Raw genomic sequence first — 25,014 nt, 5'->3', positions numbered from 1 at the left:
GCACAGACACTCGTATTACGAGTTTATAGGGGAAGGGGATATGATGTATTATAGAGCACTGGTGGGGAAAACAGACGTACTCCGTAGCTAGAATAACTGTATTAAAATGAACCGTCAGGAAACAGTCAGACCAGTGGTTTCAGATTGTATACAACTCACTGCTTTTTCACAGAGGATTACATTTCTGCTAGCACTTTTTTGTCTTTCCCCAAAATCAGTACGTTGCACAAATACTACTGACAAAACATTACCACCCTGAATATCTTTTTTCTGGGAGAACTTCTTTTCACAAGAGGAATCCAGTAATCCATTAACAAACTCTGGCGCAGAGGTGTGATAAACACTTGTACCTTTTCATAAAGCTCTTATTGGATATCCGCCACCCGATATAACATCTATGCTGGACTGGAACACCAAACTCGCTCTACTAACACAAGTCCTGCAGGTTTACTCTGAACTTGGTGAATCTGCTTTTAGTTTTTGTGCACCACACATATGGAATTATCTCCAACACACTCTTAAGATCATAAATGATGCGTACACACAAAAACCATGCGTACGCCAGTAACCACACTCACAGGATGTGCACACCTGGCATTCTCTCGACCATGTGTACACACGACTTTCCAAAGCGATCCAAGTTACACTGAAGTGAAAATACAGAATAAGCCAAGACATGTAATTTAACATAAAATAAGCAACTTCACAGAGTTTGCATTCAATATCATCGTTATAAGTTTTGCCGTTTACACAGAAATAACAATTTCACAATTCAAAAACAGAAATAATTGTGCTTATATGCTCAATGTGTTTTTTCTATTGTCGCCTCATATCTTTATTATTTATTGTGAAGCTTTCTGTAAAGGGTTTCATTACTATTTTAATATTTACAAATCACAGTTGTAGACGCCCGTCTGGTAGCCTAATTAAGACTCTCTTGTCCCAATAAATTAGGTTGAGTAAATCAGGACTTTACATTTGTTGTGATTGTACTAAAGTAAACTGATGCACGTTTCTGTCTGCCATTTGTGAGAGCCTCAGTTTCACAATCGGTGAAATAACATTTTTTCTGTGCCTGATAACTTGTGGCTGAGACAGTGGGGGTTTTTCTTTTAATGCAAACTGATTGATTAAGGGAGTGTCTTCATTCTAATCGTGGGAGTGGAAATGAGGCCCGTGCACATGCGCCCAATTTCTCAATGAGTGAGATTTATAAAGTGGAACCATGTGTACGCAAAGATTTATAATCCTGATGAAAAGAATGCGCACGCAAAGTTTCAGTCTTGAATCTAGCTTTTTAACTGGCCACTGATGTTAATGGACATTCACTATATACAATACTGTTATGTTTTCAACCAAATTTGCAAAACGCTGGCAAAAGAAAGTGCAAATCAGTTTGCTTTTCCATTAACTGCCAGTGTGCAAATAATCTGAAGTGGGCTCTATAACGCCTCTGTAAACTTTATCATGGCATTTAATTGCTCCTTCCTTCTAATAAGGCATTTATGGGTCTTTTATGAATTATTTGTGTTCCTCTGGTGTTACATACCCCGGAGTGTTTTTGTCTGTAATGGTGGGTGGCAGAGACACCGTGATGTTCTGCTGTCAGAAAACAAACAAGAAAAAGATGCCTTTATCATAAATCCTGTCCACAGTTATTTCCTTTCTTATTCATTCTCTTCCCCCTATTCAGTAACAGACACTCTGTATTACTGACAGGTGTACACTCTGAAAACAGTCATTTTCACATCAATAAAATGCATCATGTCACATTGTGGGGTTGTTTTTGTTCCTGAGTGGTAATTTCAGGGCACTATATATAGCCCATAAATTTCAGGACATGGGCGTTCATAGAAATGGCAGAGTGTAAATGTAGGGAACTATATAATTAACAGGATGTGATTTCAGATGAAGCAATAGTTTTAAACCACAGCTAGTAAAAAAAAAACTTTAGGACTTCAAGTTTTTTGGAGGCATTTTTGCCTTTATTCAAAAGTGATCACAGTAAACAGTATAGATCACTATGACACCTTAACTTAAGGATTTGATCATAAGGCTTTGGTTAATTTCTAGTGTTTCCATTCATGCACATGAAACAGGGACAGAAGCCTAATGATTGCGGGCAACTATTCTTGATGTGGCTCCATCATCAAAACACAAACTTCTACTCCAATGTAAAGTTTACTCAGGCTGGAAATAAATTCCAGATGTTACAGTGGATCAGGAATTGGTTATCAGTTTCAACTGTTTCTACATAGGCTTACTATCACAGTGGTGCATTCGGCCTCTTGTAGCTGAAATTAGTATTAGAAAATTATCCATTATCCTGACAAAACATTTTTTCCACTTGCTCTTCAGTCATAAACACGGGAGAAAAAACAACTGAGATCAGACTTAGAAACTAGATCACCAGACTTTTTTTCTTACTTGCCTCTCAGGGCTTCCATATAGGATTCATTTATGCAACAGTTTTTGATTCAGAATTGTATGTGAGGACAAATGTCTTTTTTTCCATTAGCAGATTGTTGTAGTATTTTAAACTATTAAAGTTAAAACTGTTTAATGATTTATACTAGTGGATATTTAGGTGCTAAGGGTGAGTGGTCATTTAAACATCTGCCTCAGGGAAACTATTTACAACCACTGATAAAGATCACCCTATGGCCATGTGTAGGGGGGCAGCCGGAGGTAACAGAGGTAGATTAGTGGTAATTTATATGTATGCATTAACTGTCTTCCTTTGAGCGTGCTGAGCTTTAGGTGACATTTGAGGTCGGAGTCAGATGGGAAGGAGGAAGTCAGCAGAGCCAATCAGAAGACGACAAAACGCCCATGCACATTTCTTTGTTTGTACTTGTATAAATACACTGGATCAGGGAAAGTTAGGTTGTCAGACTGTGGACTGACCAACACTTGTTATTGGTTAGGAAAAGGCACATCTGATCCAGAATTCTGTAATTGTTCATTGCTTGCTGAAAAGATTCACTAAACAATTTGAACTAAATTCTTTGGTGTGGACATTCACTGGTCTTTTGAGTATTTTGAACACTGCACTCACCCTGTGGGGGTGAGAGTTTTTTTCTCTAAACAGCAAAAGCTCCTTCAAGATGAGGCTTTATAAGCTTTATAAGGCTTAAATATCTGTGGTCTGTGTTTCGCTGCGAGACTGCAGCTCTGTCATTCACAATGGCCTACTTCATTTATGTTTCAATCTAACTCAATGGAGTTCAATGGAGATATCTATCCCATCTATCCTGTAATGAACCCTCGGCAAAGGTCATCATCCCCCACAGTTTAATTAACGATGCTGATCCAAGGTTTTCCCACACATGAGCCACCAACAACTTGTTGATTCACACCCACAACCGCGGTACAAAATGTGTCCACAGGCTTTCTGGCTTTCAAGCTACCAAAGACTAGTAAAGCTATCTGCAACCATACAGACCTTTAATTTGTGACTCAAAGCCTCATTGACCGGTTTGCTCCCCTGTGGCCAATACTCAGCTCATCCTCGTGATGGAGAGTTACAGCTTGCTGACAGTAGAAAGAGACTAGTCGATCTTCTCAGTGGTCTCCGAGGGCTCTTTGGTAATCTAAACTCAAAAATGAAGCCAAAGCAGTGCGAAGTTACTCCCGTCACACACACTCAAATGCAACGAAATACATGTTAAATGTATGCTATAGCAACATAACAGAATTAATGAATTAGTTCATAGAAATCTTACACAACCTCAGATCTTTGGGGGTATAGGATCCTGCTATCTTCAAACATATTGAATAAATCCTCAGTGCAGTCGAACCAATTTATTTTTTCCAGCAGCCAACGCTAGCATCTCCCAACCCGATGACTTGTAGCAAGGGGAGATTATTTGTTTGTAGATAATAGAGTAATTTTAATATTAGAGCAAATTTACAAATCAACGCTGTTAAGGCTTCACTTCAGATGTACACGGGCCGACTCACCACCACTCAAGTGCAAGGTTTAAAAAAAAACAAAAAAAACAAATCCTCACAGCATAGATAAGCCTCCGTACATGAGCAGCTGTTGTATATATTATAAAGGTGGAGTTAGTGGACGATAACCTCAGTGACCCACGTGAAGCTGCCTCTGTGTCTTTAAGAGCTACGGTCAATTGGCATTGCACCAATCTGTGAAATCACCCTAATCCGCCCATTCACCCTTCATCTCGCTGTGATCAATGGTTACCTATGGGCAAAGGGGAGTTGAGGATGGAGGGATGGTATTGATGGTCATGGAGCCCGGTCTATAAATCGATCGCTGTAGTCCCTTCTAGCTTTAAGATTTGCTACTTTTGTTGATTAAGAGGTTTTCACATTTCACTGCAGATGGTTTTCAAATATTAGCTTCTTATTAAACTTGCAAAACAGACTCAACAACAGTGCAGAACTGTCTCTGCTGGACAGGAAGACTACAAAGGGAGAACTAATAAGAATAACAATGGATGCTCCTGCTGAAGCTATAATGAGCTTAGTGATTTAAAGAACAAATCTGGTCATCCTCTATATTTTTAACTGTTAACAAATCCCATGAAAAGACCAACAGGGTGTCTCAATGATAATTTGCAATGCCTTCATTCACTAATATTAATATTATGTAGCACCAAAGGTCACACGAGTGGCCTCCTAATAATAATGAGGAAGCAGGGTTCAAATGGACAAGATGTCAAATGGAAGGCACTCACCACCATCGTCACACTCCACGAATTTTATCAAATGACAGATCACTTGCCTGTCGAACCAATTATTTCAAGTTTTCAGCAAATGAACATGTGATCACCATCTTCAATAGTGATAAAAATACATTGTATTTATATTGCAGGTTTCTGGACATAGACAGAACATAGATTTAAAAAACATAATGTAAAATAAAGTTTGTTAATGTCAACTGATGCTGGCTCTCACAAGCATAAAGTGCATGCTGGGTAGTTTGTACCACAGTTTTCAGAGTATTAGAGAAAGTGAACCAGTAGTGAAATACAGCATTACACAAACAATGAGTTCAAAAAAAGGCTGAGTAATTTCATAAAACAGCAGGTCATTGTAGTGCGTGCAGGATTTAGTCAAAATAAACTACAATGTGTGTTAAGCTTGGGCCGATATTTGATAATACTGAATATTAATAATATTGAATATCACAACATTTCCCGCCACATTCAATACTTTTCATAATATTGAAATTTTAAATTTTCATTATTATTATTTTTTTGCTGTGCTGCCGAGTCCGCCCCTTTGCTTACTGTACATGGTACCCCTGTGACAAAGGTGCTGATGATTGTCACCTGAGAAGAGCGGACACTAAGAGGTCATAATATTCTATAGCAGGTATGGATGTCCTCATCAAATAAATATGTCATGTAGGATATTGTTGAATGTGCAATTTGGTGGATTTCTTTGGCGTTTTGGTCTGTGAGTGCAGTAATATAAGACTCTACACTGGAGCAGCCACATGATGAAATTAAATTGTCCTGCACGGTGATCGTAGACATCACAAAATCACAACATTGCATCACTTTTACAGTACATCTACAATAACCCGGGCAACCACCAGTGGAAACACAGTTGTTGTTGATATCTCTGTATAGATAACCTTCACTTCTTAACACCAACAGTCCGCAGAGAAAGTTCTGTTTGCAACTTTTGTGTGGAATCAGAAAACTGACTGGGTTGCTTTCTTAAAGCTTTATCACAGGAGACAGACTCAAGCTTGAGATTCAGTGTTGAGAAAAAAAAAATCTATATTTCAAGATGTAACATTAAAGTCTTTGTAGAGGCAGAATGCAGTCCACCCTGCCTCCTATAACCCCTCCTAGTCTGTAATGTCTTTAGCTTCTGGGGCCATTTAACTTGAACTTAATGTACAATTAGCCCCAGGAAGAAACCAGAGCCTTTCTTGTTTTGCAGCTCCCTCCTGATATCAAGGACAATGAAGTAATAGCATTTTAGGAGGAACACAGTGTGCAAGAGGGAGCTGAGAAAGCATTTCTGCCTTGCAGGAGAGACGGGCCGGATGGGGATAGTGGGCGAGTGAAAAGCACCCAACATCCATGTAAACATGTTACGGTACAAAACAGCACAATCTTTTACATTACTGTAAAATGTGATCTCAAAGTGAAGACCCCTACTGCTGCATTAGTGAGGTAACTTGTCCCTTGACATTCAGGAAATTCTGCAAGTGCAGCTACTTAAATGTACACTGTACACTGAGGGAAACGTCCTCCAGCTGAAAGGGTTTAGAAACTCTGCCGCTGCTGCTGAACAAGACTCGCCTGAGCAGCTACAATGTCATTTTTCACACTCTTCTTCACATAAACTGTTGTCAACAACTAATAGCTATACCAAACAAGATTTCACCATGTGAATCACCAATCATGTCATGATCCATCTGAAAAATAGGAGCAGTTCAGGGTAAATGGGCCTCCTTCTTTCAGGTTTTATGTTCCTTCTGTGATTCTTAATAAGGAGGGATGGAGCACCCAATGGTGTTTTGAATTATGTTCTGCTCATAAGCCTACGTGCCCTTGATTGTGTTCACGATTCACCAATTCTCAGACGGTCCCATTCAAACTAAATCGCTACCAAACAAAAACAAAGTCACCTCGCTGCACTCCTCAAACAAGTATTACTCGAAATCGAAACTTTTCTCCCGCTGTCCTTCAGGTTCTTCATGCGCTGTGTGATGATTCATGTGGGAGAGATGAAGAGTGTCATTGTGTTGAATCCAATATCAGACACGAGAAATGCATGTTTAGATGTTTTAACTTGAGCTTTTTGTGAATATTACTGTTATACCATAGATTTGTGTTAAAGGATGTAAAGGATACGTTTCTTTTAAGTTTTTTTGTTATTATCTTCCCGCTGAAGCTCAAAGGCGAAACTGTCTATGGAAAAACAAAGAGGGGATTTCATTTGAAAAATATCTACTTGATTTGACTGTGTCAGACATTAGCCCCAGATAAATTTTATTTTTTTGCACAAAGTGAGGACTGTGGATTTTGTCCCCATCACTTACATTCAAAGTTCATCATGACGGGTGGGAAAGGTGCCATAGTTTACACTTTTCCTGTGTTTTATTTGAAGTGTTGATCCATATGGGGATATAATGTATTTGTGGTTTTAAGAACCAAAAATCATCTCAATGTACTTTTTCATCTCCTCTCTTGCTCTGGAGCTGAACAGGTCAGTGAGCCAATCAGAAAAGAGAGGCTTTCCTAATTGGCTCTTATTAGCTGACTAATTGGCTGACTGTTTTCTGAGTGATTGAATAAAAATATAGCACATTTCAGCTTAACAAATCAAAACCAAAACCTCCAAGGGAGGGTGGTGGGTCCAGGCAGGCCATGCTTGGGGCATAGGTGAGGGAGGTGACTGTTTTGTTGTGACATCACAAAGTTAAGGAAGTTCTGACAGCTCGTTTTAACACATAATTTTGAATTAGTAGCAATAGCAAAACTTGCAAATAGCTCCTTTAATGTCCAGTATGAACAGGGAGAATGATTACAGCAAACAAAACCTTATTCAGTGTTCACATGGAAACCTGCCTATTGTTTTTAGAGTCTTGAACAATTGTGAACCCATGATTTAAGTTACTCATTGAATTCTCTGTGCAGAAGTATGTGTGTCTAAATGCTTTATAATTTTAAAAACTGATATAAAGTATGTTAAGGTTGGACATCAGGAGGTGGTTGTGAGTGGTAGAGAGGTTGTTTTAGCACCAACTGAATATTTATAGGTCATTTATTCGCACCTTTTTCTGCGTATAATTAACCCACTGTGGGCCTCTCGCAGTAATATAATGAGCAACAAAGGCTCAACAGCGTTCATACATACCCATGACAAGTGCTCCACATCTGTGGTTTCTATGGGAAGCCTAAACACTGGTGTGATGGTGACGGCTGCTTTAGCCTCCTCTGCCTCTAGTTTCTCCTACTCACCTGCTTTCTCCTGTTTTTGTGCTTTTACCAACAATCAGCTGATACTTCAGACTCGGTCATGCCTTACGCCATCACCTGGCTCAGTTGCTGCTTGTTGTATTGTTGTTGTAGTGTTTAAGCTTCTGCTCCTGCCTGCACGCCTGGAACTGATCTGAACATCCTTTAACTTGCATACCAGCCTGCTCACACTCACTGCCCACTTTATTAGGTACACCTGTATGATTTAATGTAATCCACTACAACAACTCTGCTGTGAATTATATTTTCCCCAACTCACTGTGTCACTGTGAGGAAGGTGGTAATTCTACCTTATGTCTATTAAGTGGGGGGTGGGGTTGTACAGAGCTGCATTATACTGAAATGTTCACAACCACCTCCCACAACAGCCTTAACAAGAAACACTGGGTGTACCTAATAAAGTGGCCAGTGAGTGTATTTGCCCACTCTGTGATCCTTTTGCCAACTGTAATCCTGCCAAAAATTAAGTTTCCTTCTAGTAAATCAATTCTGCTTAACACTTAACCTAAAATCTGAACTCCTGCCAACAAACATCTCTGCTAATTCCAGTTTAGACCACAAATCTATCCACTATGATTAGAAAAATAATCCCTTTAATAATTGACCTGCTTACGCAGATGACATATTGAGTGCACTCAGCATGATGCATTACTAAAAATCTCCAATCTTTCCTAGTATCTCGCTGCGTTAATTAATACACAAACTAGTACACATCCTGCAAATGAAAGGAGGATCAATGTACAATACTGCATAATGAGTACAAGCTGTATAATGACTGCTGGTTACGTTCCCTTTGAACGTATGTCTGAATGAGGTTGCGGTCTGCAGAGCATTAATAGTTGATGTGGCCTGAGTCTCACACATACACACTAAAGGATTTCTGAAACATGGGTGCCCCAGTTTCTGCTTTTCTATTATGGAGCCTCTCTCAGGACCAAAGATGCTGAAGTGGACTGAATGAGGCGTGGTGGTCTAATCCACAATGAGCAGTCTGGACAGTGGCCGACATGGTCGAGGGGCTTTCTGTACACTGCCTTTGTCAATCACAAAATGTTACCATGTCACGCAAAACTTAATCAAAACAATGAAATCTCAGGAGGCCAGACAGCCCACACAACCGCTCAACTATTCACACCACAACTTCTGCTTTCTTTGTCAGGCTATTCAAATCCAAACACACAGCCCAGACTTGAAAGGCATTTATGTCTTAAAGTACAGTCACAGAGGAGGAGGTGAAGGCGATGAGTTTTTATCAAGGTCTGCGAGAACAAACAACTGACGCAAACTCTCGACACCCCAGCAGGAACTTTTCTCCCGAGAGAGCCGCGATGTTGGCTGCGTAATTCATGAGTGAAGCCTGTCAGGAAACCGAGCCGCTGTGAGGTTATTTCTGAAGCCCAGGCACAACTCACTCTGTGTAATTTGTCAGGCAGGCTACCCCCCCCTTCCACCCACCTTTACATTGATTAGAAGCCTAAGTATGGTGCTGATTAAGCAGAAGGCTTTAAAGGTTCAATCAGGAATGTATCTCTCCATATAGATTTTGTGTAGACTTGCATAGTATGTTGTGGAAGTATTTGACTTTGAATAAAAATACAACTTTTGAAACTTCCTAGAGCTATGATTACCTAAAGCAGAGGTCAGATTCAGCACAGTCTTATATTTCCATGTGAACACAGATACCGTCTGAGCCTACAACTATTGTATTAGTCTGTAATATCACATGTAGGGCTGCACAATTAATCATATTAAAACCATGAACGTGATTATTACTGTGCATCTCTTACATGACAACACTTCTGCAGTATTTGCATTCGCTGGAAGAAATGTTGCATCAAACTGAGTTTTCCCCAGGCTGAGTCAACATATAACAAGTGTGTTTTATATCGTGTCACAATCTGTGCAATGGGAGAGGAGGAAGACATAAATCTAATGTGTGTGAAAGAGACAAGGGAATAAAATTTAGCATAAAACTAAGTGAAATGCTCAAAGATATGCAGTCACTGTGAGGAAGAACAATTACATTTATCCATAAGGTTAAAGGAGATGACACTGGAAAGCGTGTATGTCAATTTGTATGTAAATATAACACCACAGACTGTGAAAACTAAATATTTAAAGTTCAGGCTTAAAGGTAGACATCCATGACTATAAAGCAGGTCAACGCGCTCAGTCCAAAGAGAAATGCACACAGCCTGTATTCAGAAACTGAGAGTTAAAATGAGCCGTCAGGACTTCTGTAACTTTGTGATGTCACAACAAAGCAGTCACCTTCGTCAGCCACGCCCCAAGCCCCACCCACCTGGACCCACCATCCAATCTTGCAGGATTTGGGTTCTTTGTTTCTCTGTTACATGAAATCTGCACTGTTTAGATTCACTCAGAAAACAGTCAGCCAATCTTATGGATCAACACTTCAAATAAAACAGAAAAAGTGTAAAATTTTACTTTAAATGAGGCGAACAACACCAGAAAAACTTCACAGGAAATCCCTGCAGCTGCAGAAATGTTTATAATAGGAGTCTGATAGAGGTCAGGGGGGTGTCTGCTATTAGCTATGTAGCTCACACTCTCAGTACAAATGCAACTGAAGGAAGGTCTTACCAGTACTGAAATATCTCAACAACTACTGCCATTAAAAGATGGATTTCCACAAACGTTTGTGCAGACTTTTATGGCTCTCAGACGGTGGTGTGACAACCAAAACTTTATGCCTGCAAAAATACTGAAATTTCCATGATCCTCAGCTGTTCTTGTGTTTAGTGCTACATATCAGCTATCAGCATGGTAACAGGCTAAATCATGATGGTGAACATGGTGAACATTATACCTGCTAAGTTGTCATTTAGAGCTTGTTGCAATTTTGCTAAACGCATTTCTGTGCAGACTCACAAAAATGCTGACATGGCTGCAGACTTTACTGCACAGGAAAACATTTGTTTAAAGGCGCCTTTAATAAAAGAAGACGTGAATTTTCAATGCAACATTCCAGGCAGTTGGACATATACAAAAAAACAAGCAGACAAAAAAAACAACAAAGGAAAAAAAGAACTATGTATTTCACCGGTAGCAGCTATTATGTTTGTTCTATCTGCATGAATATGAGAAATGCAAGCAATCTATTCTATTTAGAAAGTATTTCTAAGGATTGCAGGACAAAATATTCTCATATAAGTCATATTTACCAATTGTCGAGAATTATGCAGCTTTGAAATTTTGACTTTCCTTATATTCTTGAACACAGCAAATTTCCTGTCAGTTTCTGCTTCAAACACCTCAGCTGTGCATTTGACCATGAAAAAACAAAGCTTGTTTGCAGTGGACTGGTACTTTTAAAACAACAGGTTTTATGATTAGTATTTTTGTTTTTTCAGGTTTCACAAGGCCACTTGTCAAGTCACAATCTGTCCCTTTCCATTTAATCCTTCCTGTTGCTAACCAGCTACCCATTTTGATACTCCAATTGTTGCCATGGATGTGTTCTTTTAGCACGCAGACTGAGATAACAAACAAGTAGATGATGTGGTCCCACAGCAAAGTGGTCCGACCCACGACAACGTAAAAGTTCCTATCATTGGCTTATCACAGAGAAAAAATATTTGCAAATGATTTGTCGGCCCACTTGCAATACCTGTGCAGCCCACCAGTGGGCCCTGGCCCATAGGTTGGGAACCACTGATCTAGTGTTCAGAAAAGAACATTTCTTTCCCCACTGTGATGGTATAATTCAAGTCAAGTACATTTTTTTTTATATAGCGGCAAATCATGACAAAAGTTATTAAGTTATTAGTCATTATATTATGATAATATAATAGAGGTAAAACTTGTGCTACCTCAGCTGGAGGGGGCGGGTCTGTTGTGTCACAAACTACACAAACAGGATCATTAGGAGTCGACTCTTCTAACTTTGAAAGAGTGAAACTGTAACCAGCTCAGTTTTAGAGGTTGAGGTATCTTCTTTTATTGTTAAAGGACGAAACCTTTTAAATTAATCCGTCCTTCACAGGCAAAATTCATTGCGACAAAATAATAATTTTTGCCAACTTTATGAGTGTGAACACACTGGCTCAAATGAAGAAAATCTGATTTAAAAAGATGTTAGTGTGGTAATTTATCTATGATTATCAGCAGCAGCAGAACAGAGCTGAGCTTCTGCACTGCATTTGCTCAATGACATTTTAGCACTAACACAGTACATGTCTTTTATTGTAGGCCTCATATACTGTGACATTTAAATCATCACTAGCACATTCAATTGTTTTCTGAAGTCACATAGTGAACTGAATACCACCTGTTCAATAAGTGATTTCAGACCTGGTTTGTTCATTTCCTGTTAAGAAATAACAACACATCACAAAAGAACTTAAAATGTATTTTTATGCCTTAACTTTCAGTTAGCTTCTTATTCTTTTACAAACTTAGGCTTTGTACCTGTTGCCATCTTACCACCGGCAGGGGGGCCTCAGTCAGCTGCAGCTGTAGAGTCTAGCTCTGCAACTGCAAACCACCTACTGCCCCCATGATCCTGTTTAACACTTGCTGCTTAAATTTACTGTAATTACTAATGATAATTATTAATTTTATTAGCTGTCATTACTATTTTTATCAGTAGGAGCACCATAGTTGCCATAAAATTACTATTGCTGTTACTGCCGTTACTATCAATATTATTAATATTGCTATCATTGTACGTTCTTGTTCTTTTTCTCTCTCTCTCTCTCTTTCTAAAGAGAAAGTCTAGACCTGCTCTATTTAGAAAGACCCTTGAGATAATTATGTTGTGAATTGGCACTTGACAAAAAAAGTTCCCTGGTCACAAATGATCCTTCAGAGTCCAGTAAGGTCATCCATAAAGATGTAAAGAATATGTCAAAGCTGTAAATTTGCCTTCATGGAAAAATGGAAAGGAGAAAGCCACCGTTCAAAAACTCAAATTACATTTGGGCTAGTTTTTACCTGAAGGTATGTTGGAGACAAAGTGGAAAAAAGTTCTATAATTGAGCTTTTCTGACATCACACCTAATGCTGTTTGGTGCACATTGAATCTTGAACATAAAGCTTTGGGGAAGGTGGCAGCATCTCTGCAAATACCCCTGGAAGGCTTGGGGAGGTAACCGGGTTAAGAGGGTAACATCTAATGCTGTAAAATACAGAGAAATCCTGGAGGAGAACCTACTGCAGTCCACAGCAAGGCTGCCAATTGGGAGGAGATTCATTTTGCTGCAAGAAAATGACCCCAAACATAAAACCACATCCTCACAGATCAGACAACACTTTTAATGTCCTGGAGTCTTATAGCTGAAGTTATAGTTGCCTCTGAATCGCTGCCCACATCTTGTCAGTGATTCAAACAGGTCTGGTGTTGTGATTAACAACTGTTTCCACCTACTGGATTAACGCTCTACCAATCACAGCTTTGCAACTGGGATTGAACACCACTTTCCTGTGTCATATTCCTGTGTTTTATTGACCCATCCATCCACCACAACCTCCTCCTGATGTGGACTTTATTGCTCTTTATACTACATAACCTCACTTTTCGCTTTGCTCCTGTCATAATAACTATGGTCACTAGATCTCTTCTAACCACAAAAAAATGTAACTATGGGTCATAATAACCTTCTGCACAAACGACCTACAAGCTCATCATTAACACGACATTAACATATCATCATCTCCTAAAGTTGATACAGCGAATGCAAACAGTTGTTAGATCCATCAATAACAAGCCCCTTTTCCACTGGTAAAAAAACCTGCTAAGACCTGCTAACATCGGGCTTTTGTTGGCAATGGAAAAGTGAACAATCTGCATTCACACCCCAGTCAAATGACTCTTTATATTTCGCCCCATTTTCTTGCTTTTTACGTCTTTCAGAGTACAAACACTGTAAACACACCTGTCACCTGTCCAGCGTGGTGCTGTTAAATCAGAAAGACGGGGATGAAAGAGTGACACAGCCCCATAATTAGTTATTAAAACACACATACACTGATCGAAGCATCTCTCACAGAGGCTCAGGCACTTACATACAGGAACAACCCAGAGATTTGAGACATGACAGATCCGTTTTACCAGTTTGCATGGCGGCTAGAAACTCACTTTTCCCAACCTGCGTCTATGTTGTACTCTGCTCCTTGCAATTAAGCGTGTCCTCAGTCCGAACAGAAAGACTTGACTCGCAGCGGAAACAGAGTCAATTGGCTTTTATTAGCGGATTTACCCACATTTAAAAACCCACTTATACGAAAAAGGGTATTACAGATGTGACAAATGATGTCCAATATTCACTCTGCTTTTGTCTCTGGTTTGGTCTCCTCCAGCTCTGCCGGCTGCAGAGGGAGAACAGGTTGATGTGAGCAGTAGCATGGTCAGCCATTAAACCAAAACAATGAGCTGAAAGAGGCTAAAACTGCAGAGTTTGGTTTGTCACTATCAGCGACCCCTTTAACACACATACATTATCAATCTAAAAACATTGATGAATGCGGCTTTAAGTCGTGGAAGCACTGCACCTGAGTGAAAACGTGTAACTTCCACATTATTGAGGTTATAACACCTGGCAGCTCTGTCTGCACACCACCCGCCGAGAGCTGTGCTATAAAGTTCACTTCCTCAGGTGAAGGCGGTCTGCTCTTGTGTGCCTATTGACAGACAGTAAGAGGAGTTAAGCCAGGAGGCTGCGGGTTGGTGGGGATACTCCCCTGGGCGAGCTGGCAGACATAAGACATATCAGCACTATTTGTAAAAAGTCACACACAGCCCCGCAGAGGACAGTCCACTTGTCATTTAGATAAACTGGCTAATAATTGATCGTCACAGAAATGAAGGGAGGCCGCTGGGGTTAAAGAGAAACGCTTCAGTTATTTTGTGTGCGTGTTTGCATGTACGTTCTGTAACGGACAGGCAAGAGTTGGGTTTAGCTCAGCCAGATTGTGGGATGTCTTTAATGGAAATGCACTCACTGCATAATAATGCCTATACCACCAAATGTTCTTTCAGGGCAGCTGCAGACTTTTCAATTTTATCTCAATTTCAAATATACTGAATCTGCTGCCAAAGTACAATGTATTCAGATGGTCAAAAGTGTCTAAAAACAATGTGACACTGCAGGGCTTGTCTTAAATTTTTGGTAATATTGGAAAAAAACAAAACAACGCTGGGCCATTGTTTGTTTTAAACAAGAACTTCAGCCTCATGTTTTAGTGACACCATCCTTTTGTAGTGAGAATTATGAGAAATTTATCGTTTATCCATTTTATCCTCACAGCCTGAGGCTGTTGAAGCCATTGTCAAACTAAAGATTTGGCCAACTATCTAATGATTTTAAAAAGAGTTCAAAAGGTGCATGTATTAAGGTCAAAACAACTGAATTTTTCACATAATAGTAGAAATAGAGTGAACAAACAATTAATGTTTCATTTTTCTCCAGGTCTCAAAGCACATAAACACTGCACTGATTAAAGAATGAACATTGAATCTATTAAATCTATTAAAGCTACAGAATACTGAAATTGTGAAATTGTAAACTTCTGTTTTCTTTTTTACTTGAGTTTAGAAGTTTGGCAACAAAAGGGAAGCTCATCCCTCTGTATGAACTGGACCATTCATGCAGAGGTTGAGAGGACGGTGAATTGTCAGCTGCTGTGTTGTGTTGGCTGATCCATGTTGTCATAGTGAAAGACCTCACAGGAGAAATCTGCAGATTTTTGCAGGATTTTCTAAGCATAAAAATTCCAAACAACTTTTTCCTGAACGAAAAGATTCTTGTATTTTGAAACAGTGTGGAAGAAAATCTGAATCAAACTGGAATGGTGAACAAGATTTAGTGCAGGACATGTGATTGGTGGACTTCTGTGGAGCTCAGTAACAGGTTTTAGTGAAGCCGTCAGCCTGGCTCTGGAAATGGAAATGTTGGGTCAGTGGGTTCCTCTCTTTCATCCAAAGTAAAACCTCTTGACAAACATTGGACAGATTGCCATGAACCAGAGAATGAATCCCACTGATTATTGATCCTGACTTTTCATCCAGTGTAACCAGCAGGTCAAGATTTTTAATTAAATGGTGAACCATTTCAACATCTATTCGACGGATTGGCACAAACTTTGGTACAGATATTCATGGTTCCCAGATGATGAACCCTAATGACTCTTCAAAATATAATATAATATATGTGTCCAATACTTTGGTTTTTGGCCAAATACCTGGAAAACTAATGATATTTTCATCAGTTTCAGCCGTACTTTAGAGCTAAGTAGCAAATTTTAGCATGCTAACACACTACTATGGTGAACATTGTAGACATTATAGCTGCTACATGTTAGCATTGTTACTGGAGCATGTTAGCATGTTGGTATTAAAAACCTCACAGCCTCACAAAGTCACTACTCAGGCTGTAGTCTTGTTCTATGTTAGTTGTGAATAAGCAGTGATACGGTATTTGTTACACATACTGTTATAGTTGTAGCTTTTGAGCAAAGATGTAAAACATGGTTTGCTTCACTAAAATGTCCTTGTCCTTCTCGACCTCAATTAGCTACACAAAGTGAAATATTGACGTTGTTTTGAAGCAGAAAGCAGATGTTATTTCTCACAATGATTGATTCTCTATTAGTGCTAAACTAACTCCACACAGTAGCTTGCATGTTGCCAGAGCAATACAGTGAGTTGTATGAAGCCCTGAGGTCATGTGGAAAATCTTGTAGCTGTCTTTTATCAGAGACACAACTACAACCAAGATTACCATGAGTAAATGCAGACTGAACTTTGGAGTGAAGTAATTTACGATGCTTTACTCGTTACATGTATATAGATTTGGTAAAATTGTGATTTGTATTACGTTTTTAGATTAGATTTTAGATTTTAGCTGATTAAACACATTAAACACATTACATTAAACACTCCCAAGATGCTATGATTGCTTTTGTTGAGGAGTAAAACAAATGCATTGTGTTTATGAAAATTTATTTTTCAAAAGCCAAATAAGCCAATTGCACAAATTACTACTTAACATCAGGGGAAAAAGTTAATCCTTAACTAAATCTGAGCAAACCCTTTAATGCTATCAGGGCTTTATCACCCGTCTCCTTATTAAATGCATGCACATCTACGTTTCCAAATCCACCAGCATTTAAAACCTCTGAGGATTGTCAGTCATAATTAGTATGTTGTTGCAGCCCTGCTGCTAACATTAAAGCAAAAGAAAGCAAATTTATCTCCAAAGTTCCCTCAGATACTCGCTTTAGAATTCACATCAGAGCACATGAAGGTGTTTCCAATGCGCAGCAGCACACAGCAATCAGCACTTTCCTTCATTAGCAGACTGAAGGTCATCTTTAGTGTCTTAGCTCATATAAAAATGCTTCAGCAGAGTCTCAGCTGAAATGAGGTGCAGCAGCGTCTTTAGGTTTAGGGAGGAAATCCATGATGGTAAATGATTCTGTTGAGAAATGGTTAATAAAAACTAACTGAAGGTTTAAATTAATGTTAAAGGAGTTTTCACGTGTTCTCTGGCCCAAAAACACGCTGTAGGTCTTCATGTGTAAGGCACTAATTATCCTGACTGACCGCACCCAAGGCTGGATTATCAATTGGGTATAGTAGGCAACCGCCCCAGGCCACAGACGCTCAGGGCCCCTGAAAGCCTCAGGTTGTCTGTGATAGTGGATCAATTGTACATTTTTTTGGTAATATGTATTAAATGAAACACAAATAAAAAACAAAATTTCAAGCAGTCTGCATTCAGGGCTGCAACAACATTCTGACTGTCAGTCCAGGTGGCTCCAGAATTTATTCAGTGTTGATATGCACTGTAAAAACTGCATAAATAACGAGTCAATAACAGTCGACTTATTAATTCAGGGAAAGTGAGGAAGTCCTGATAACCTAGTGATTCATTAAGAGCCAGTTCTGCTGACTTATCTTCTTTAGTTGGGGAAGGCAGGAAACCAATGGTCACTCCATGTTTACTTTATCCTTTGTTTATCTGTAAAAGTTCATAATTATTATTATTATTATTATTATATCATATTGTATTATATTTGCTTTTATATTATTATTAACTGTAATTAGATAAGTGTGAGCTCAGTTGACAAAATATCTGATGGATCATTTACTTGTCGATTTAAGTTATTTAGAAACATTGTTAAGTTATTTGCATATTACTAGACTACTATTATGATACTTCCCATCATGCATTGCAGGGTTATAGTTCCCTAGAAATCCTTTTTTTCTAATATGAAAAAGTTACATGATTGGGTCTGTTAAATGTCTTTTACTGAATCATAATGATCACACTGAGGAACAGTGGGATTGCTAACAGTACAGCAAAAGTGGTCTCTAATTATCAGACTGTAAAAAAAAAAAGGATCTATGCTGATTTATAAACTGAAAATTCAAAGTCTGTGCAGAACACAGATCTGAGTTAATTACCAAAAGTAAAACTTCTGAGCTGTGATCATGTAAAACAAGATATTACTCTGACTTAAAATAACTTTGGTTTAATTCAAAGTCTAAACTTAAGAAATTAAGTTAATTTCTTGAGGTTTTTTCTGTCCACTACCAAAGTTTTAAAATTCACGCTAGTATCTGTGTGAGGCAACTTGGCTGAGGCTAGGATAAGATTAGGACTTCATTACCCTGACTTTCTTTCTCATTACATAAAGGACACCACAGTTACATTGGTACCAACATGGCACTGGATGTAAATGGTGAATATTCAACAATACATTATGATCAACAAGTTCAAATTGTACAGAATTCCTAGAGATACTGTTATCTATAAAAATCTAATATTTTAGTTCATATTATGCTTACGTGGTGGAGATTTGTGTTTAATGTGTGTTTAATCAAATCATCACAAACTAACTGACACACACCAAACCTGGGCCAGGTTGAATATCGGCTTGGGGAGTATGTGTGTGTGAGAGAGACTTTGGGGGCAGCATCAAATTTTGATTCAGTTTATTCAGCTTTCTAAAAACCTTCATAAGCAGAACACAATGCCAAATCACAGTAACTGGCTCTGTTTGTTTAGCAGCTGTCACAGTGTGGACAGTAACTAACCCCACAGAGACTCTACAGGCTGTTGAGTGACAGAAAAGACGCAGGATCGCTTTACAATGAGCAAGTCTTGCTGTGCTCTGCTGGACTTAGTATAATCCACTATAATGCTTCCAGCTCTCGGGGTCTTCTATGAGGGAGGCCGTCAAAGCTGGTTAGCTCGAAGTCGACGACTACGTCTGAAGACCCAATCCAGAGGAAAAGTAGCTGAACACCAGGACGGAGAGGCTGTTCAGACAGGCGGCACTTCTCTAATCTCACTCGTGTTTTCTTTCACTGACAGCTGCTCTCTACATGAATGGGGCAGTCAAAATAAATGCAGAAGCAGAATTTAATTCTTCCCTCAGTCTGTAGCAGTGAGTTTCCAGTGTCTGTCGTACAGCAGTGATCTCTGCTATAATTTGGTTCCACTCGTCTCCCGGAGCCGGCAAGGTCATTACTTATTACAAGGAACATAATGATTGGGATTGTTCGTCTCCAGGCTCTGGTGTTTAATGAAAGCAGTGGGAAATGCCACAAAACTCTCACACAAATTCCCAGCTGCCATCATTTCAGGCTTTTTTGGTTACTATGATTACTTCACTGTCGTGCTCAGATATGCAACTTGATTTATAGTCCAGGGACCCTGACGAGTCCCAAGTTTCTACAGGTTTCAAACTGCAGTAGAAGTACATGTAGGAATTTTTTTATTTAATGTTTCAGGGATGATACATAAATTGACATAACCTTTCAATTAAATGTCATCAAAATACTGGAGCATAATGTTGGGTTGTCTTTAGTGAAACTGAGGAATATATCACATGTGGCTGCATGTCTATAAAACCTTTTTCAGCCTGACACAGCGTTACAATCTTTGTCATGCTACTGTACAATCCACATCTTATTACAGTCCACATCTTATTATAGTCCACATCTTATTATAGTCCACATCTTATTACAGTCCACATCTTATTATAGTCCACATCTTATTATAGTCCACATCATGCCAACAAACCTGCTAGAAACAACCAGTAAAGACAAAGACACACACAGTGGTGAAACTACACTTAATTGGTGACTGAGGCAAAAACAGCAAGATTTCAACTATGTAGAAAAACCTCTATTTCCTTCCTGCTTAAGTTGATTTTTTTTTTAATTTTTCACTGACACCTGAGTTTTTTCAAACTGACTTAAAGCTGTATTTTCACCACAAACTACAACAGAGAAACACTAAAGTCTCGACCAGCTGACCAGGTGACATGAACATGAGCATATTATTTAGTGAAATTAGAACTGCAATTTACAACTATTTTCATTATCAATTTACCTTCTGATTATTTTTTACAATTAATCAATTATTCGTTTGGTCTATGAAATGTCAGAAAACAGTAAAGAAAATGCATGTTACAATTTCATTTTGTCAAATAAACAACCCAAAGATAAACAAGAAAATATTCACATTCATCTCTAAAAGAGAATTTTTACATATTTTAATCAAATCGATTAACTATCAATGATCAAAAGTTGATCATTTATTATTATTTTTTCTGTCGATTGACATACTGATCAACTATTCATTGCAGCTCTAGTTTATTATCAATGTCAACTGAATATTTGGTTAGTCAGTCAGTTGCTTTGGTAACTTTGCTTTAAAAAATAATTAAATTATTATTTGATTATCAAAATAATTGGCAATTAATTTCCTGCCAATAATAATTGATTATTTGACTGTTTGAGCTCAAAGTAAAATAGTGAAACTCAGACGACAAACGACACTGTCAAGTGAACAGGGATGAAGTAACAAACCTTTAACGTGTCTCTACAGAGGCTTGAGGCAGTTTCACGACGCTCCATCACACAGATTAATGTCATGATATATCACTTATAAATAACATTATTGATTTAAGCTCCAAGTCCAGAAAAAAATTCAGCCAGGATTCAATTCAGGTTGGTCAGACACCAGATCACTGTGCGGATGTTTACATCCTGATACGTCCCACTCCCTCTCCAAACCTCAACAAACTATTACCAACTATAAAAACTGGGCACAGTAGATTAATAAAGGCTCAATTCACACAAATTAAAAAAAAAAAAAAAAAAGTTTTTTTTCTAACTTTGTGTCCAGGTGTATCTATCCATGGAAATAATTATGTTTTTTATGACCTACAGTATCTCTGAGATTTCTGCCTCCACCAAAACACAAAGCAGGTGAATACTCACAGCAATAGAAAATAAATCACATTTAAAAGAATAAAGAGACCACAATCCCTCTCCAGAATAAGTGTCCTTGCTACGGTGGATAACAGACCTAACTCTAAACATGTTTCAATGTTACTACTTTCTACCAAAGAAACAACCTGAAACCACTACAGGTAAGATGATTCGGTGCAATTTGGGTGAAACATTCATCTGCAACATTGTGACCCATTTTCAACCTCTGATGTATTCAAATATTGATTTTGGTGGATGTTTTCTAGGACAGATGATGCGTTCGTCCAGTTTAAAGATCACAGTCCTCGAAACTAAACAGAAACAGGATGACACCATCTGTCAGTCGTTCTTATGACCATTAGAAAACTGTCATCACTGTCTTGTTTTCTGTCCTGCCATCTGAATTGTTACCTTTAACACTGCTGGATTACAGCTGCAACAATTAGTTGATTAGTCTATCAACAGAAAATTAACTAGTATTAACTATTAATCCTTTTTAATCATCAACTTTTACACAAAAATGCCAAAGGTTCGCCAGTCACATCTTCTCCACTGTAAGGATTTCATGCTTGTCTTTGTCGTACATAAACTGTAAACTGAATATGTTTGAGATGCAAACTGTTGATTGGACAAAAGACAAGTGCGGACGTCAGCAGGTATTTTCACTATTTTCCAAAATTTTATAAAAAGAACGATTAATCGATTCATTGAGGAAAATAATCACCCTACAAAACAATAATTTGTTTGAGCCCAAAACAGGATGCAGAGAAAAGTCAGCCCATCCATCACCTCCGACCTTAGCTACATCTTAATTGTGAGGATTAGCTGCTGTTTGTTTTATATGATGGAAACTGAAGACCTTTGGGTTTGTGGTTGTTGGTCGTACAAACAAAGCATTTAGTCGGCTACATAGTTTAACAATTATTTGATAAAGTAATAAGTAACAGTAAAAAAAAAAGTAATAATAAAAAGAAAAAAAATAGTTTGTAGCCTTACACTCAACCAATGATGGTTGGTGAGGACAGTCACAGCCAAACAGTGTATTTGCCCAGACAAGTGCAGAAGGGATTCATGTTCTGTCCAGTGCTGTAATCTCATTGATTCATCTGTCAATGATTTTCTTGATTAATTGTTTGGTTTATGAAAAGTCAGAAATTGTTGAAAAATGGCCTTCAGCAATTTTCTAAAGCAGATGTTCAGTGTGTCATCACAGAGTACTAAGAAAACCAGCAAGCATTCACGTTTGAGAACCAGCACCTTTTTTTTCTTGCATTTTGCTTTAAAAATGATAATGGATCAATTATGAAACTCGCCTGACTTATCAATTAATCAACTAATTGTCCTTTTTATTACTGTGTCAGGCCACAATATGAAATCTAGATACTGTAGCTCTCACCACAAACTAACTGGGAAACAAAAGCAACTCTAACTGAAGAGATTTCAATGTACAAACCTCCCGCCCCCCAAAGCAAACACAAAAAATACATTCATCAACCTGCCAGAAAACAACCCCCCGAAACCTTAGTGGTCGTCCCCTCGTGCAACGCTCCAACATCAACGCTGTAACTACCGCTCCATCGCTCTGTGCAGCAACCACATGCTGAAGCCCCTGTCTGGTTTATGTGTTACTCATCCATTTGCCCTGAGGAGAGCATTCATGTTTTGTAATGGTCAGCTCCATCACCATCCCTCCTGTCCACTCCAAAGTACCCACCAGGCAGAACCACTTAAAAGTCTTTCATGTTGCTTTTCTTCCTGTTTTTTTTTTCCTCCTCCACTCCGCCTTTGTTGCAGGATGAATAAGATGCCGAGAGCTGATGGGTTGCTGGCCTTAATGGTCTCTCCCTTTTACCTCCACCTTATGAGCTATTTGAATTTCATGACTGATGTTTTGCCATTGCCTCATCCAGAGCATGAGAGAACAGGGTTCAAACTTCTTGACAAAGTCTCTCCATAATTCATAACACACCCCTCCTCACACACTCTCACACACACACACACACACACACACACACACATAATAACTAACTCCTCAGCCAGTTATACCATAAGTAAGGCACTTGATTTTCATCTCCACTTCTGATGTCATAAAAACACAAACAGATGAGGGAGAAAAAAAAAAAGCAGAATCCAAGAAACACCTTTCAGAACAAGAAACTCCCAAAGATTAAAACACATTATGACCCCACCCTACACCAGGAAGCCACTTGCTTTTAGTTTTTTTCCCCATCTTATATGAGATAATGAGGCGTAAGAGGTTCAGGCAAAAGTTGCTGTGCAAAGGCAGCCTGCTGCAGGCAGTGGGAACTCCAATATAACACGTCCTTGAGAAACAACAGCCAGCGTTCGTTCTCCCATTTATCAACACTGATTACATGTATTGATCTGACTGAAACATGGATGATTCCCAGTTGAAAGAGTTCAGCAGACTGGAAACACAGCGGCTGCTGCTGCTGCTGCCACTGAAGATCATGGTCCATCCAGACTGAGATGGACAGACCAATTCAGACTTTCATCCAGCGCAATCTTTCCACCATCAGCTGTTAGATGAGGTCGATGTTCCGCAGTATTATCTCAAATCTTTACTCTGTTATCTGCTAAATATGCAATAATAGTTTGGCTCATAAAGGTTTTTTTTTGCATGAATTATCTTATAATAAAAAGTAAACAACCGCAAAATCCCAGTATCTGAATGTAGATTTTCCTTTCAAGATATGATCAAATAAAAAATAAAAAACAAGAGAGCCACTCTCTTATACTGACTGATGGCATCAACATAAAGCACAATACAGCTTAGTTTTGAATCCTCACAACACATTTGGGTATGAAATAGAACATTTTCTTGTGCCCAGAATCGTTTATCTTTTGCAAATATTGCCCGACGTGCTCTAGGCGGCCTTATTTTTTTCTCCAAAATGAGCATGAATATGAAAAGCATTTTGGAGTGAAATAGGAATGGAAATGGAAAAGTCCAGTTTAATGTGTTGGTAGACTGATAAACAGTACTTCCAACCCTCTGCACATACATCATTGAATTTCATGGACAGAAATGCCTCCCGTGTGCCCGACAAAAGCCTAGAGGGGCAGAGCACCGCTTGCTCCAATATTCCTCCTGTATTCTCTACCAAATCAGGTGTTTAATGGCTTTGTGTTGTGGACTGCTTGGTTTGTATGCATGGGGTGGCAGCTAGCCTGGAGGAACTATTTTCTGCTGGCGACACACTTCAATACTCTGCCCTCAACAGCCTGTTATTCTTTAAACAGTGATTGGAATTATGTTTACCGTTAAAAGGCTAAATCACAAGTGCAGGAGTGCAGAGGGAACAATTATTAAGATGTGGCCCACAGAGCAATCGAAGTGTTGTTTTCATACTGGCTCGAGAGCAAATTCTGAATTAATGACTCCTGTTACTGCAGCCGCAAATAATTAGCTAAAATAATGAAGAGGGTCCAAACCATAATTAGATTATACTTGAAATTCTTTCAAAAGAATGGCTGACCATTTTAATTTTCATATTTCAGTATTAATTTTGATATGAATCATGATATGAAGTTGGCAGCACTGACATTAAGCACCTTAAATGTGGCAATGTAGAGTACAAAAGTTCAAGAGGGTCAAATGATGGCGCCAACTCACTTAAAACAAGTGTAAAATGTGGCTAAAAGTCTTTCAAATGTGCATTTTTCCACTTCATAATTCAGCATTTTTGACCATTGATTATTAAAATCCTATAACTGTTTTCCACTGAAACAAAACTACACTGACATGGAAGAAAAAGGGGAACATTTACATAC

The 25,014-nt window shown here is 38.7% G+C and overlaps 1 protein-coding gene across 2 annotated transcripts in view; it reads right to left on the bottom strand.

The window, feature by feature from the left end:
- Positions 1 to 25,014, bottom strand: part of LOC130166909 (multiple epidermal growth factor-like domains protein 11) — a 131,649-nt gene that overhangs the window by 104,049 nt on the left and 2,586 nt on the right. The window lies entirely within an intron of this gene.

The sequence above is a fragment of the Seriola aureovittata genome, chromosome 1 (genome assembly GCF_021018895.1).
Source record: "Seriola aureovittata isolate HTS-2021-v1 ecotype China chromosome 1, ASM2101889v1, whole genome shotgun sequence".
In the NCBI taxonomy this organism is placed as follows: domain Eukaryota; kingdom Metazoa; phylum Chordata; class Actinopteri; order Carangiformes; family Carangidae; genus Seriola; species Seriola aureovittata.
Note: the sequence above shows the minus strand (reverse complement) of the source record. Positions and strands in the feature narration are given on the sequence as shown.